Here is a 14,805-nt window from a genome sequence, read left to right as displayed (position 1 = left end):
GAGCGTGTCTTGACATGCACAGCGAATCAAAAATCTCTTACGATATCATATCCTGAAGAAACACAGTTACCCAAGTCCATAGGTGTCTGTGTTCTCTGAATTCAAAACTCTCATAGTAATAAAAAAGTTACTATGTACTTGGCCATAACAAACTTTCCCTTTGAAGAAAATCTATGATTTAATTTCAAGGCTTCACCTTTTCTTTGAGTGGCAGAGGGAAAGGAGATAAATGCCCTGATGAAGGAAAAGTCTAGGAATGTCTGTACATTTACTCACTCGTTAAGTCATGAACTTGCAATACATCTAATGCACCGTCACTCACTTGTCACCTCCGAGGTTCCTTTCTGGTCTTACATTCAGCTTCAACGGATGGGCTAATGGCCGTCTCAGTGCATTGGACCAGTAGCACGGTTGTGGCCTCATCAGTGTTCACCTGTATTGACACCCAACACCGTAATTCACTCCATGAGTTACCATCTGTACTGGCTTTATGTCCCCCTTCCAGAGCCCCACAAACCAAACACGGAGAGTCTCTTGCCGGCCAACAAGTACCCTTGTAATAATAACTCAGTAACTTAAGGTATTTTTTTTTTCTCTTGGGGGCTCAAGATATAAATACATAAAACCAAACCTATAAAACTGAAGTCAAGTCATATATAGCAGCTCTGCAGCTACAGCAAGCTTTCCAAACTCAGTTCTTCTCCCTCTTTTTTCTAGTGTGTATGACCCTTCTTGGGAGTGCTTGGGTGGCTCAGTTGGTTAAGCATCCGACTTCAGTTCAGGTTATGATCTCAGGACCCATGGGTTTGGGCCTCGCATCAGACTCTGTGCTGACAGCTCAGATCCTGGAGCCTACTTTGGATTCTGTGTCTCCCTCTCTCTCTGCCCCTCCCCTGTTCATTCTCTGTCTCTCTCTGTCTCAAAAATAAATAAAAATTAATATATATTTTTTTATTAAAAAAAGACACCTTCTCCATCTCACACAAAGCCCTTCTCCACACTCGTCCCCAATCACTTCTGATACACAAGAACCCTTTCATGCAAACCACACCAAATTGATGATGCTCACTTGATGACCCTGTGGTCCATGCTGCTTGCTTTCTCTGCTGGTGAAGCACTCTCTTCTCTCTCCTTTTTTTTTTTTTTTTTTTCTCCCTTGGTAAATTCCTACTCATCTTGAGATCCAGCTCAAAACTCAGCTCAAAAATTTGTGGCTTGGTGAAACTCTCCATCCAACTCCTAGGCAGAAAAAAATAAGTTGCTTTCTTAGATGCTCTCCCACAGATTTGTATATTCACTCCTAATTATAGTACTGAGTACACTGTTTTATGAGTCTGGTGTTATGTATCAGTCTTTCTTAAATCTTCACCTTTAGTGGATTTGAATGGGTGTTTTGTCATTTTTGGGGCTGTCAGCAAACAACACTTTTCCTGTTTGGGGTAGAGTTGTCAGAATTAGCAAAAACAACTACAGGGCACTCAATTAAATTTGAGCATACTTATACTAAAACATTAACTAGTATTTATCTAAAATTCAACTTCACTTATCCTGAATTTTATAATTACATGCCCAAACTAGGGAAAACCCAAGATTGGTGGGTGGACAGGGTCACATTTCCATTAGAAATGATGCAGGGGAGCAGATGATCTCTCTGCAAAGTTCAGGTCTGGGTGCACGACCTACACTCTGCCATTCCCTGCCCAGTCTCTGACTCTGGAGCAAAGTATAGAAGCAGACTTGTATACTTGTACACACACTGGCAGAAGCCAACTTCCAGAGTCCCAGTGCCAATGGGGTCTAAGGAAGAGCTAGCAACATCTCTCCCGGACTATTCTGGCTATGGCCATAATTGTTAAGCTCCCATGATCACCATTTTTGAGAGCCCAACTCATGTTCTTCTCATCAGTTCCAATTTCCAAACACTCTAATTTTTCTTTATATTATTTTTTGCCATTCAACATATTATCTTTCTGTTTATTTGGTGTCTTTCTTCCCTAGTAGATATATAAGCTTCTTGAAAACAGGAACTTGGCTCTGTTCTCTGATCTACCCCTAACTTCAGAGCAGGACTTAGCTCACAATAAGTCCTAAGTGTAGATTTGTTGAATAAGGAAAGCAATGAATGAATTCTTCAAAACAACTAGCCTTTCCATTTAAATGCAACCAGAATTGGGGCACCTGGGTGGCTCAGTTGGTCAAGCGTCGGACTTCGGCCCAGGTCATGATCTCACAGTTCATGGGTCCCAGTCCCGCGTCAGGCTCTGTGCTGACAACTCAGATTCTGTGTCTCCGTCTCTTTCTGCCACTCCCTGGCTCATGCTTTCTCTCTCTCTCTTTCTCAAAAATAAATAAAAACATTAACACATTTTTTAAATAAATTTAAACAGGATTTATTTCTTTTGAAACCAAAATACTTATTTATTACACTCAAGTTACTTTAGGAAATAGATGCACAGAAAATTGAATGCAGTATCATGTCCACCACATCAAAAATAAATTATACAAATCTTGGGTAAAACGACAAAATGACTCTGGCAAAGTCTATAAATTTTGGTACCATATACAGCAGGCTCAGTAATTAAGAAATCAGACAAAATAAATGATCTGCCAGTCTGTACCCCTAATAGAAGATGCCAATGTTTCTATGGTGTTCTATATTTCAAAAAGAATTGATGAAAAAGCAAAGCTGTTTTTGTTTTTTTTTTTTTTTTTTACAAAAAGAGAAAAACTTCCTAATGAATTAGAAGGGTCCTTTTCCCCAACCAGTTCTTCCATTTGTAATATTAACTTCATTTCATAAAATATAATACAACATTAAGTAAATCCTTATTCACATATTATAGTAAAATGGTCAAAAAGAGCGATTTTTTTACTACTATTTTCCACACAATAGTTTTGCAGAAATGGCCCTGTAGCAATTGTTTTTCTATAACTAAACATCCTTTTGAAATCGGAACTTGGCATGGTTGTTTACAATTTTATCGTAATATTAAATACCCTCCTCATCAAATTATAAAGCATGTTATTCATCTAGGACAATGACTCCCATGATTTGCTTTTAAATTCAGTTATGTTGTCCCACAGAATAGCTTGGATATACCTCGTTTCTTAATTCCACATTTCAACATTAAGATTATTCCATGTTCCCCTGAACTGTGCCCTCCCCCCCCCCACACACATCCCTCTCTAAGAGAAAAGTGACAGAAGAGGAGATTGATGTGTGAAAGGAAACCAAAGAGAAGAGGCACAAAGGGCAAATCAACCTCATTTGAACTTGTGCTTGTAGGACCAAAAGACAAATGTTGGGTATCTACAATGCTAAAGACCATGCGTGTCTTTACTCCCCCAGTCACTCTTCAGTGGAGAACTCCAAAGTTTCCACTGACAACCCAAACTCATTTAAACCTGCCTATATTCAGATGCCATGGGCAACTTCCGCTGGAATCAGGAGTCTAAATTCGCAATCAGCACTCATACTTTCTTTTTAGGACCCATGCTCAGTGCTTTGTTTTTAAATACTCCACTGACTTGGAAACCTCTACAATACTGCTCTGCATTAAAGCTTCTGGGGATTTTCCTTATTTTTCTTGACTTCCCAGCAGACTTCCACATAGTGGACTTTCTCCTCACATACATTCTCTTCCTTTGAATCTTGTGACATCACACCCCACTGGTTTCCTTCGCTTCTGACTCATCATTCCTTCTTGGTCTTCTCTAATTGCTTCTCTTCCATCTAACCCGCCAATATTGGGATTTTTATCTAACTTTTAAATATCAGGTGTTTTTAGGCTCTTTTCTATTTAAATCCTCCACTTGTTAAATGACTAAGTACAAGTTTTGCAGATAAAATGTTTGAGGTAAAGTCGTATCAACTTGTATATAATACAGTGACACCTAATCTGAAGCCTGTAGCTCAGACAGCTCCTCTGAATGTCACACCTTTATGTCCAACCGCACAATTGATATCCTGGGCAGATATTTCACAGGCCCTTGATTTCACTCAAATAAAATCCAACTCATGATATTTCTTCAAAAAGTAGTCCTTGCTGGTTGTATTATACAGTCAATGGCAGTCACTAGAGGTTCAGAGACTAAGTTATGATTCCAACAGACGTGGGATCTAGTCTTATCTCAGACACCTAACTCAGTTCCATAGCAACTAGCTACTTAACCTCTCTAGCTTCAGAAAATATTTTTGTATTATTAACTGGATGAACAAATCAAGAATCAGCACCCAAGTTCATTTTTCCCTTCGTTCTTTCTAATTTCCTGATTACCACTGGTATTTCTCCAGTATGTTTTTTTTTTTTCAGTCATATCTGTTCTTGTGGACAAAACTCTGTTTTATAGAATTACTTGAACATCAGACTCCCTCTTGTCTTATTCAAGTTTGGTTTTAGAAACAATGGCATCAGGTGCCTGGGTGGCTCAGTTGGTTAAGCATTTGACTCTTGATCTCAGGGTCATGAGTTCAAGCCCTGCAGTGTACATGACACCTACTTTAAAAAAGAAAAAAAAAGAAAGAAACAATGCCATTTTCTTTGTTAATGGTTTCCGTGTTCCATGTCTCCAAACCCTTGAGTTTCTCATCTAACATTTTCCAAAATACTCCTCTACACGAAGGTTTCTCAAACATTTTATCTACAACACATGTCCTAGTTATTTAACAAAAATCCCTATCACTAACTCTGGGTAAACTTTAAGCGTTATGATTTTAAGTTATAAAAATAAAGCCTACGTTGAAATTGGCATTTTCATTCATTTCTGATCAGTCATAAGGAAAATATCACTTCTAATCTTACACCAAGATCTCAACATAATGCCAGAAATAAATAGGGAGATTAGGTATAGATTAAGTAATAGGTACAGGTTGAGTTGATTTATATTTTTAGTCTTATAAGTCAAGCATAATGGCAGTAAACTTCCATAGTTTTAAAAAGTTAAACACTGACCCAAAAATTATGAAGAAACTCCACATCAAACACTATCTTTAATGGGCCTCCAGAATATAAATTGAAAACCAAAGCATATTAAAATGTTTTAATTTGGAAGGTTCTTGCAAATAGACTTTTGTTTGCTACATTGTATTTGGCCCTGGAAAGTAATTTTGTGGCAGCATTTAGATATTGATGTAAAACATAATCATGACACATTATCAATCTTTTTCTCTGATGAGAGAAGAAAATCAGCAAGTACTGAGTAAGAATCAAACTCATAGTATGAGCCAAAATGCTCTATAATACAGTCTTATTTTAAATCATGGAATACTTTGATTCAGCAAGACAGTCATGATTTATATGCTTTTACGCACTAAGTTTAGCCTTTTCAAGATTCAAACATATCATCATTTGAATAAACCTTGAAATTATTGGCCATAACATGTTTCAAGAAAAATATTTTTATCATCTTTATTTTAAAAACCGGTGAGCGTATACCTGTTTTTCACCGACAGCTGGAAGACTCCAGTAAAAAAAATCAGTCTCATACAAGCTGTTCAATCAAACACACTGAAAAGAAGAATGAACGCTCACAATAATGTGGTTGTTTTTGTAATTGTAAAGAGAAACTGTTTCCAATCAAACATTTTCTGTGACTAAAGCTGTTGGTTCCTGGCATTCAAAGCAATCTACCCACTAAGGCCATTCCTTCCTGTACAAGTAGCACATGCTCTCCCATGCCTATCTCAGAACACCTTTTCGAGTCTGCAGTACAACTCAATTAACAATTAACATTTTTTGAACAATTTTTTTATTATCATTATTAACAATTTTTTTAATTTCTCTGTTAGCATTATATTTAGTGATGACCAACAGAGACAGTCATTGAGCACTTTTCTTTCTCAAATGGACTGCATCTTTGCAGAGAATGTGTTCATGGCGAGCACATCACTGGTTTTGTCCAACTGAAATTGCTAAGTATTTAGTAAGTGTGTGATGGGAACTGCCTTTGTAAATCATATATCCTTGATATTAGGCAACGCTCTACAATATTACTTGACTCAAAAATTGTAACCTGCAAATTTTCTTTTCTTTCTCAACTTTAATTACACTAGTTTATCATCTTTCTGGCAATAGCACGACGTACTTTTTCTTTTTTTGAGGAATGTAGGATCAAAAAAATCCCACAGTAAATGTTGTGTCTTCCTGACTTAATAACATGATTCAAGAATTTCCTATGTCATGTAAATTTTTTCTATTTCCCAAAGATTTTGGAGTTTCTCCAGCTTTCCAGCTCATTAATTTTTTTCCCCCTTTTCCTTCCTTTTCTTGGCCCCAAAGTTTGTGGTTGCTGTGCTGTGACAACTTGGAGATCCCAGCAGTTCTCTGAATAAACATAATTTTATTCCGATTCCTATTTTAGAAGAATCTAGATCGATTTGATTGACTGATTTGTCAGCACTTTGAAAAGAGCATAATAAACGGAGTTTGTTTGTATGTGACAGAATTCTAGAAATAGATCGTAGATCCTATAAAATTGCACCTCAGTGTATCCATCTGAATATTCAGTGTACCTTTTACATGTAGTTTTCTTTTTTGGCCACTCAGGTGAATATGTTACGAGTGATTACTTTTCTGAGACAATGCAGATTTGTGTTCTATATCCACACTATTATTTTTGAGAAGATACATTCCCTTTACAATATTTATCATGGTGTTTATTCTATTGTACAACATTTTAATCAATTTTCATCAACTGGGGCTAAAATGCATAGCAACTATAAAAAGAAAACATGAACTTAGCTTATGCAATAAGCAAGCGGTTAGAAAATACTTCAGCCAAAACCATCTATTTTCTAATAACTGAATCGAAGGCAGGATGAACAGATGATATAGTATGTGTAGCACACACAAGATTATAAGAAAATAACTGAATTTCTGAAAATCTAAGAATCTTCTATTTCAAAGCTGTGAAATATGTACAAATAAAAGTATTTCTTTCTTTTTTTTTCCTCTGTAAATATCAAATCACTTGACAGGCCAATGAGCATTACCAGATATTCAAGAATCATACATTCACAAAAAGTTTGTTCCATACTTTAATGTATATGTTACTGAAAAAGTATACCATGGTCAAATATCTTTGGAAAAGTTTAAGCTAAACTAAGTCTACCAGGTTGATTTCCTGAGACTCTCCAAAAGCAAAGATTTAGCATATGACACTGCCTGAGCTTAACTCAGCACAGAGCCTTTTTTCCCTTCTTTTGGAACATGGTTTGGGAACAAATTTCTCCTTTGTTCCTTCCCTCCCAGCTGGAGTTAATGATTAGTGGGTTTAATGAGTCCAAGCAGGTCTCATTTATGGCTGAGATTTATGCCCCCAGAAAACTGCTCAGCTCCTGGATAAGCATGTCAATTTACCTTTTTCTGGAGCCCCAGTTCAAAAGGTATTAACCATTGTTATTTCCCAAGAGTTACAACTGTGGTTATTCTACTTAGCAATGTGCATGTGTTTCTTGCATCATTAGGATTTCACCTGGCCTAGTATTTTGTATCTTCCAGTAAAGGTACAGCTTAATTTTGTAGGCTCACAGGCCTTTCCATAGCTCCTACCCTAGTGAATTTTCTTTCCTTCTCTTTTTCTGTTTTGTCACATTTATCCACTTGCCAATTTCTTCATCCTGACACGGATACTCCTCCATCTTCAGAGAATTGTTTTTCTTCCCATCTCCTTTTTGAACAATTTCTTCCTTCTTGTCTGAACATGTTCAGCACTTAAGCAGCAAATCTTAATTCAAGAGAAAAAGAAGTCATTGTTTTAAAATCAGGATGGATTATCATCTTTATCAGTGTTTTTAGGCTCTTTTCTATTTAAAGAGCCTCTTTTCTATTTTCTATTGTTGTTGTTATAATTAATTACGGTACTTAGAGGATAGTGTGACATAGTGGAAAGGTGAGAACCTTCTGGGTTCAAATCCTACAAACTACCAGTAAGTGAATTGTATTCAAGCTTCTTATCCTTACTGAGCCTTAATTTTCTCATCTGTGAAAGAGGTATAATAACACCCAAATATAGCTTTGTGATATAGAATATACTGGAAAATAACACATATATTACCCTCACACTTTTCCTTTGGGCAGTGAGTATTTGTGCAACAACCCAGACAAACTGCTGTGATCTCATCCAAGCAAGAAGGTTAAACCAGATGGCACTAAAGACCCTTCAATTGCTAAGGAATGTTCCTTAGGAATGTTCCTTTCACCAACTTCCATAGGAATCCAGCCACATGGCATTGCACATATTTGGGAACTGCAGAAAGGTAAAAACACTGTATGTACCTTGGAGGTCAATGAGACAATTTCCTGGGTACCCCAGCTTGGTGTCTCATGATGAATTACAGCCTTCATGGGCTTCTCTAAAAATTCCTCTTTTGGTCACAGAAACAGTTTACTTTTATTTCTCCTTACTTCTCCTAGGCCACATATGCTTCCCTGATACCCAGGGATTTCCAGAAATCTTATGAATCATTCACACATTCTGGCAAGAGAGTGTGGTCACTAGTTTCTATGAATATTGGTCTAAGATATTGTGGGCACCATTTACTGTATATGATAAGTGGCTCTTCTGTTTCCAACCAAGGGAGTTTTACACCCTTCAACAGACTTCTTTCAATAGTAGGTTTCTACTGTTCTCCCTTCATTATAGTATTAAGAATGAAAGATATATACACAAATCATTGAAATAAAACTTAATTTCATTAGGGTTTTGGATATAAATTTTCTTTTCTTTGGAAACTCTTCCAATGGAATGCATAAATGTAAATCTAAGAGTGCATTTATTGCTATACTCTTCTCTAAAACTGCTGCCCAAAATGATGACTCTTTAGTGTAAAGTAACTGCAATGTTCTCTAATATCCCACATGATAGTGATTGGCTGTTCAATACTGCCTGGAAAATTACATGGAAAATTAAGCCAATCCAACCAGCTAAGACATATTAATGTAACATTATATGTCTGACAAACTTACTCAAGCTAAAAATAATTAGCATTAAATCAATAAATTCTAGCTATTTACATAATTGCCCCACTCTTTTAGAAATCTGCTTCGCCACTCCCTTCTCGCTTTTCTTTCCACTACACATATCACAGTTAATAGTTTTTTAATTAACTCACCAGCAGACAATGTTTCTAAAAAGGGTTGGGAACTACGTCTTATTAAATGATAACTAACATGTCCACATACCTTCCATGTTCATGTGGATTTACACGTGTGCCATCCTGTTAGGGCACTTTGACAGTCATTCCTACCTAATAATCAAAGAAGCTCATGTATAATCAGACTGGACAACTTGCCCAAGATCACCCAGATAATAAAAGGTGGAAGTGAAATAAAAGCCTGGGCCATCTGATTCCAATGTCTATACTTAGACCTGTCCTTCAATGTATTACAGCATAGCCATAAAAATTAACATCTAGAAGTGAAGTGTTTTTCACTTGTTTCTCTTCCTTCAGGTCTCTATTGCCAAAATGCTTTTAAAGATTCTACAAGAAATACAACCCCCAAAGGACTTTAAGAAATATAATCCTCTGTTTTTGAAGAAGCTCTGTTTTTATTTATCATGTCTTTATCTCCATCAATCTCTGATTGACTAAGTATGGTCATTCTTTCACATGGAGAAAGTTACTATGTGTATGATAGTTATTTGCAAAGACCCACCCCCACCCCCATACAGCCCAGAATACCTTCTGCACTATTCTATCTTTATGTGACATAGAATCTTGTGGAATGCAGCCGACCTAAGACATGGGTCACCTGTCTACTATCAGGTAACGTTTCACTGAAAGAAGGCAACAGACATCAGCTAGCGAAATGGGTAAGATCTCCAAACTTTTTTGTGTGTGTTCATGGATGGCAGGCAGGGATGCTAAGTATTATTTGGAGGCTAGAGGAAGGAGAAAAAATAGTCTTAAAGAATTAAAATGAAATACTCAGTACAAAGGCCCCTACTTCATTATTGGCCTGGAGGTCAGCTGCTCTAAATCGAGTTAATTTTACAGAGCATTAACGCTATTAAGTGACCGTGAGAAATCTTGCGGCTGTTTGCCCTCTAACCTCCAGACCACCAAACTCACTAATTCAATATCCCTAGCTCTCTTATTGACCCCAGTCTTTCTGTGCAAAGTGTGGGACCTAGTACCCAGAGGCATTGGGTACTAGTGAAAATCTTTGTAAGAGGTCAATGTATCTTTGATAAAAGAAAGTAGCCAGGATAATCCATGTTTATACCCTGTGCTTAAAAAAAAAAAAAAAAAAAAAATCCCAGAGCTTTGCACATGCTCTCTAATGGACTAGCATACATTATGATTTCAGCTATGTTTGGATCTTGAAGTATTGCACAAATTCAAGAATTCAAGGTTTTATTCCTCCTCTCCCCCAGCCTTTTTTTTTTCTCTTTTTTTAGCAACTGATATGTGACAAATGATGAAATTTTCAGCATGAAATTTGCTATTGGGGCTTCCATATTTCTTTATGATTTGTTATCAGGCTTTGCCATCCTTCAAGCCATAAATAAAAATGCAACTTTCATCTGCATTTCAAACTAAGGTGAAAGTACAAAAATTAAACATTTTCATTTTTTTCTGAGTATCATTCACTCTCTGTGTGCTCCAAAAACAGGAAGACATACTTCCCACTGCCTTTCTTCCAGAATGATTTCTTGGAAAGGCCATAAGAATAACTTATTATTAGCACATCCACAATTTACAGCTCTACCTACCTATTCAGTATTGAAATAGAGTTCACGTTCAGCTTGAAAAAGCAGGACAAAAGAGTGTTCTTACTGTGTCAGCTACAATCAAACAAGTAAAATAAAATACACCCACCCCCTCTCAACGTATATGGAAAACAACATCTTAATTTCCACTAGAATCTGGTGACTCCAATGATTGAAAAATAAGGATTCAGTAAGAACAAAATCACATAAATATCTATTTAATATACCACGGCTTATCCAAAGGGAAAATGGACCAAAGGAAAAACACTTTTAAAAATTAATGAAAACCTAAACTGTTTCCACATAAGAAAGCATATCTTCCTGGCCTGAACATGGCTACCATACTGTGTGTATCTATCTGTGTACTGTGTGCTGTGTTTGTGGATGTGGATGGGATCATCTGTGAGATTTTCTTCGTTGGAATTTAATTTTAGAAAAAGCAATCAGATCCTGCTGGGTAGTTAAATGAATCAACCTGTCTAAACTTTTTTTTTTTTTTTTAACAAGAACTCTATCTGCATTCCTGCATCTTGAAACTATTGCAGAAACACACACCAAAAAAAAATTTAAATTATTCCCTGGTAGACTATAAAGGTTGCTGTTAATAATGCTCATCTGAACTTAAGGCTTCAAGCAGTGCACGCCTGTCAGAGAAAGGAAAAAGAAGGGGGAAGCGAGAATTCGATCAGCACGAGGAAGTGCACTTTCAGCTTCAACAGGTACAAACTGCAGATGGGAAAAAGATCGTTAGCAAAATAAATTATGTCGTGCCCTCCTGTAATTTTTCACAATCTGTGTGGCAAAGATTTGACTGCTGACACTGTCAACATACTCCCCGCATCTGTAGTCATTCACTGTGACCTGGTGGGTAGAGCAGCCTTTCCAAATAACCAAACACCAGATCCTGCATAATGCAAAATGCCTTCTGCTATCCCCAGTGTACAATGGAATTAGAAAAACGGAATTGGTCCAACTGCTGCATTTATTTAACAAGGTAGTTATACAAAGAGCAAGCGTTTAGGAAGTCTTTCTTATTTTCAAAGTTCTGGCTCAGTTTACACCAAAACAAACTCTCCACAGCTCCTCTGGGAAAACATTCCACAAATGATATTCCTCCCTGAACCCCCCCAAGCACACTGCACACACACACACAAACACACCCACATGCATCCCTACCCCTCCTTTTCTCCACAAATGAAACAGTCTAAGCAGCTTGGTGTTTTCCTTCTTATTCAAAGTAACAACAAGATGAGCAAGGCCATTTTCTGGGGGAAAATAGAGCCAAGGTACAAGCATTTGGGAACAGCCTGCAACCCTAAAGAGGCATAGTCTATAAAAAAAATATGTGTTTTGAACCCTGCCTATCTATGAGTAAATCATTCTGAGTAATATTGCCCTTTGGAGCTCGAGAGACAGAACCACAAATATCACGCTTAGAAGACAGAATCTCTAGACTCAAACTGAAAAATGGTGTTTATGAGTATGTCTATTGCCAGAAAGATGTGCAGGCCCAGCACAGTCCCCAGGGAATGAAGCAAAACAACAACAACAACAAAATCAAATACAAGGATCTGAAGTGAAGGTCATTCATTAACTCTCATGATGATCGGGAGAAGCCCTTTGAGTAACAGGTTGTCGCTAAAGCGCAGTTGGAGGACGCTTTCCGAAGCATTCAGGTGCCCCCTCTTGTTGGTAAATGATGAAGCAAATCAGGGTTACAGTTAAGTTTCTGCAAGATTAAATATGAAGAGAATGGCAAACCCACAAGAAGAAGCCTAGTCTCCAGTTGTGAGACCAGTATCCAGTTGCAAATGTCCCGTCCTTCATGGCGCTCAAATTCAGAACCACAAGAGAGCTGAGCGGGTTAGATTCACTTTGACCTTCCTAAGGACGGTGTGACCAAAAATTGGAAAATTCACAATGGAACTAGCACTGTGCTTTGTACAAAATAATGATTCAAATAAATATGGTAAGGATGATGATTCTGGCCAAATATATACTGCCTTAAAGAGGGAAAGATTAGAAACCGTTTGAACGGTGGGGCATTTCTAACCAAAAACAAGACTGACAGAATACTGACCATGAAATAGATTCTTTCTCTCAGCCACTCAAACCTACCTTCAAATGTGAGGCAATGAAATGGGAACACTACTCACCCGGGTGTCCAGCACAAAGTAACGCTGTGAACAGAAGGACTCTGAGAGTAGCTGAAGTCAGAGGGTTCTCTGTTTGCCATTACCTCAGCTGATTTGAACAAAAGTGCATTGTCTTAAAGCGTCCGGTCTCCGGGGAGTGACTGGATTGTACCTTACTTTCTTATTCATTTAACCAGTCACATATGAGAACCCTAGAAAAACAGTGACGTCCCCTCTGCTACACTACATCAAGCAGCCACATGTTGTCCCAGTGTAGACAGACTGTCACATCCACTGCAAGAGCTGTCATAGGATGGAAAAGTTATCTGAGTATCTGACAGCAAGACAGCACTTTTGGGGAGAAGAGCACAGGGTCAAAGCCCCTGCCTAGAGTTCAAACATGTTACTGTTAGAATAACAATTCTGACTGAACTGTCAGTATTCTGAATATATTGTCCTTACCTCCAGTTTTTTCAGTAAGTGGCAAGTCATTTCTGGAACTGACACAGAGACCCAGTTTTCTAAGAAGTTTCTTCTTCCATCAACAATCTTTTCTTTTTCAGAAAAGAGTTACAGATAACTGAAATATCTGCATCGACTATATTATTTTTTTTAATTTTTAAATGTTTATTTAATTTTGAGAGAGAGAGAGAGAGAGAGAGAGAACACGAGCAAGGGAGGGGGATAGAGAGAGGGAGACAGAAAATCCAAACAGAATCTGCACTGTCAGCACAGAGCCTGACACGAGGCTTGAACCCACAAACCTTAAGATCATGACCTGAGATGAAGTTGGACGCTTACCTGACTGAGCCACCCAGGTGTCCTTGGATCAACAGTATTCTTAATAATAAGTTTATAAGGCAGGAGAAAAAAATCCCACCTGGTAACCTCATTTCCAGATTTAATTAAGAATTCTGAGGTTTGGGGGTGCCTGGGTGGTTCAGGCAATTAAGCATCTGACTTGGGCTCAGGTCATGATCTCATGATTCCTGAGTTCAAGCCCAGCATTGGGCTCTGTGCTGACAGCTCAGAGCCTAGAGCCTGCTTCCGATTCTGTGTCTCCCTCTGTGTCTGCCGCTCCCCCTCTTGAGCTCTCCCTCTCTCCAAAAATAAACAATGATAAAAAAAATTTTTTTAAAGAATACTGAGGTTTGAATGCCCATGTCTGGATCAAAGCTCAAATAAATACCACTTTGGTTTAGCCACAGAAGAATGACACTTTATAAATTGCAAAAAGATATAAACGAAATGAAATCCACCAAATGAAATTACACCTCTTTTATGTCAAGACAGTTTTAGTTTATCTTTTTTTGTTTTTTCAACAGATTAGGCCAAAGCTAGAGAAACTGAAATATAAAGCTTGGAAACATTATAAGAAAAGTATCTGATGTAAACCAAAGAAGAAATAGAGAAAGTGAATAAAATTAAATAGACTGCACCTTGCAAATGATATACAAAATATATAAAGGGGTTGATATCCAAAATACATAAAGAACTCCTATAACTCAGTATCAAAAAAGCAAGCAGTTTGATTAAAAAATGGGCAGAGAACCTGAAGAGACATTGCTCAAAAGAAGACCTACAAATGGGCCACGGTACATGAAAAAATGCTCAACATCACTAATTACCACAGAAATGCAATCAAAACCATAATGAGATGTCACCTCACACCTGGCAGAATGGCTAGTATCAAAAAGACAAGAGGGGCAGTGGGGTGGCTCAATTGGTTAAACATCTGACTCTAGATTTCAGCTCAGGTCATGATCTCATGGTTCCTCAGTTCAAGCCCTACATTAGACTGTTGCTGACAGCACAGAGCCTGCTTGGGATTCTCTGTCTCCTTTCTCTCTCTGCCCCTCCCTCACTCACACTCCCTGTCTCTCAAAAATAAATAAATAAACATGAAAAAAGATAAATAAGTATTGGCAAGGATGTGAAGAAAAGGGAGCTCTCATGT

At 37.6% G+C, this 14,805-nt stretch overlaps 1 long non-coding RNA gene across 1 annotated transcript; it reads right to left on the bottom strand.

Annotated features, from left to right (window-relative positions):
* Window positions 1-261: 261 nt before the first annotated feature.
* On the bottom strand, window positions 262-13,079 carry LOC132681647 (uncharacterized). The gene is made up of 6 exons (XR_013557487.2): window positions 12,870-13,079; window positions 7,551-7,725; window positions 5,436-5,507; window positions 2,179-2,333; window positions 1,070-1,239; window positions 262-433 (listed from the first exon to the last, which is right to left on the bottom strand). It is a non-coding gene; the product is annotated as an uncharacterized LOC132681647 (long non-coding RNA).
* Between the last annotated feature and the right edge of the window lie 1,726 nt (window positions 13,080-14,805).

Source organism: Panthera onca, chromosome A1 (genome assembly GCF_046562875.1).
Source record: "Panthera onca isolate mPanOnc1 chromosome A1, mPanOnc1 haplotype 2, whole genome shotgun sequence".
Taxonomy (NCBI): Eukaryota; Metazoa; Chordata; class Mammalia; order Carnivora; family Felidae; genus Panthera; species Panthera onca.
The sequence above is the reverse complement of the archived record's forward strand: the minus strand, read 5'-3'. Positions and strand labels throughout refer to the sequence as shown.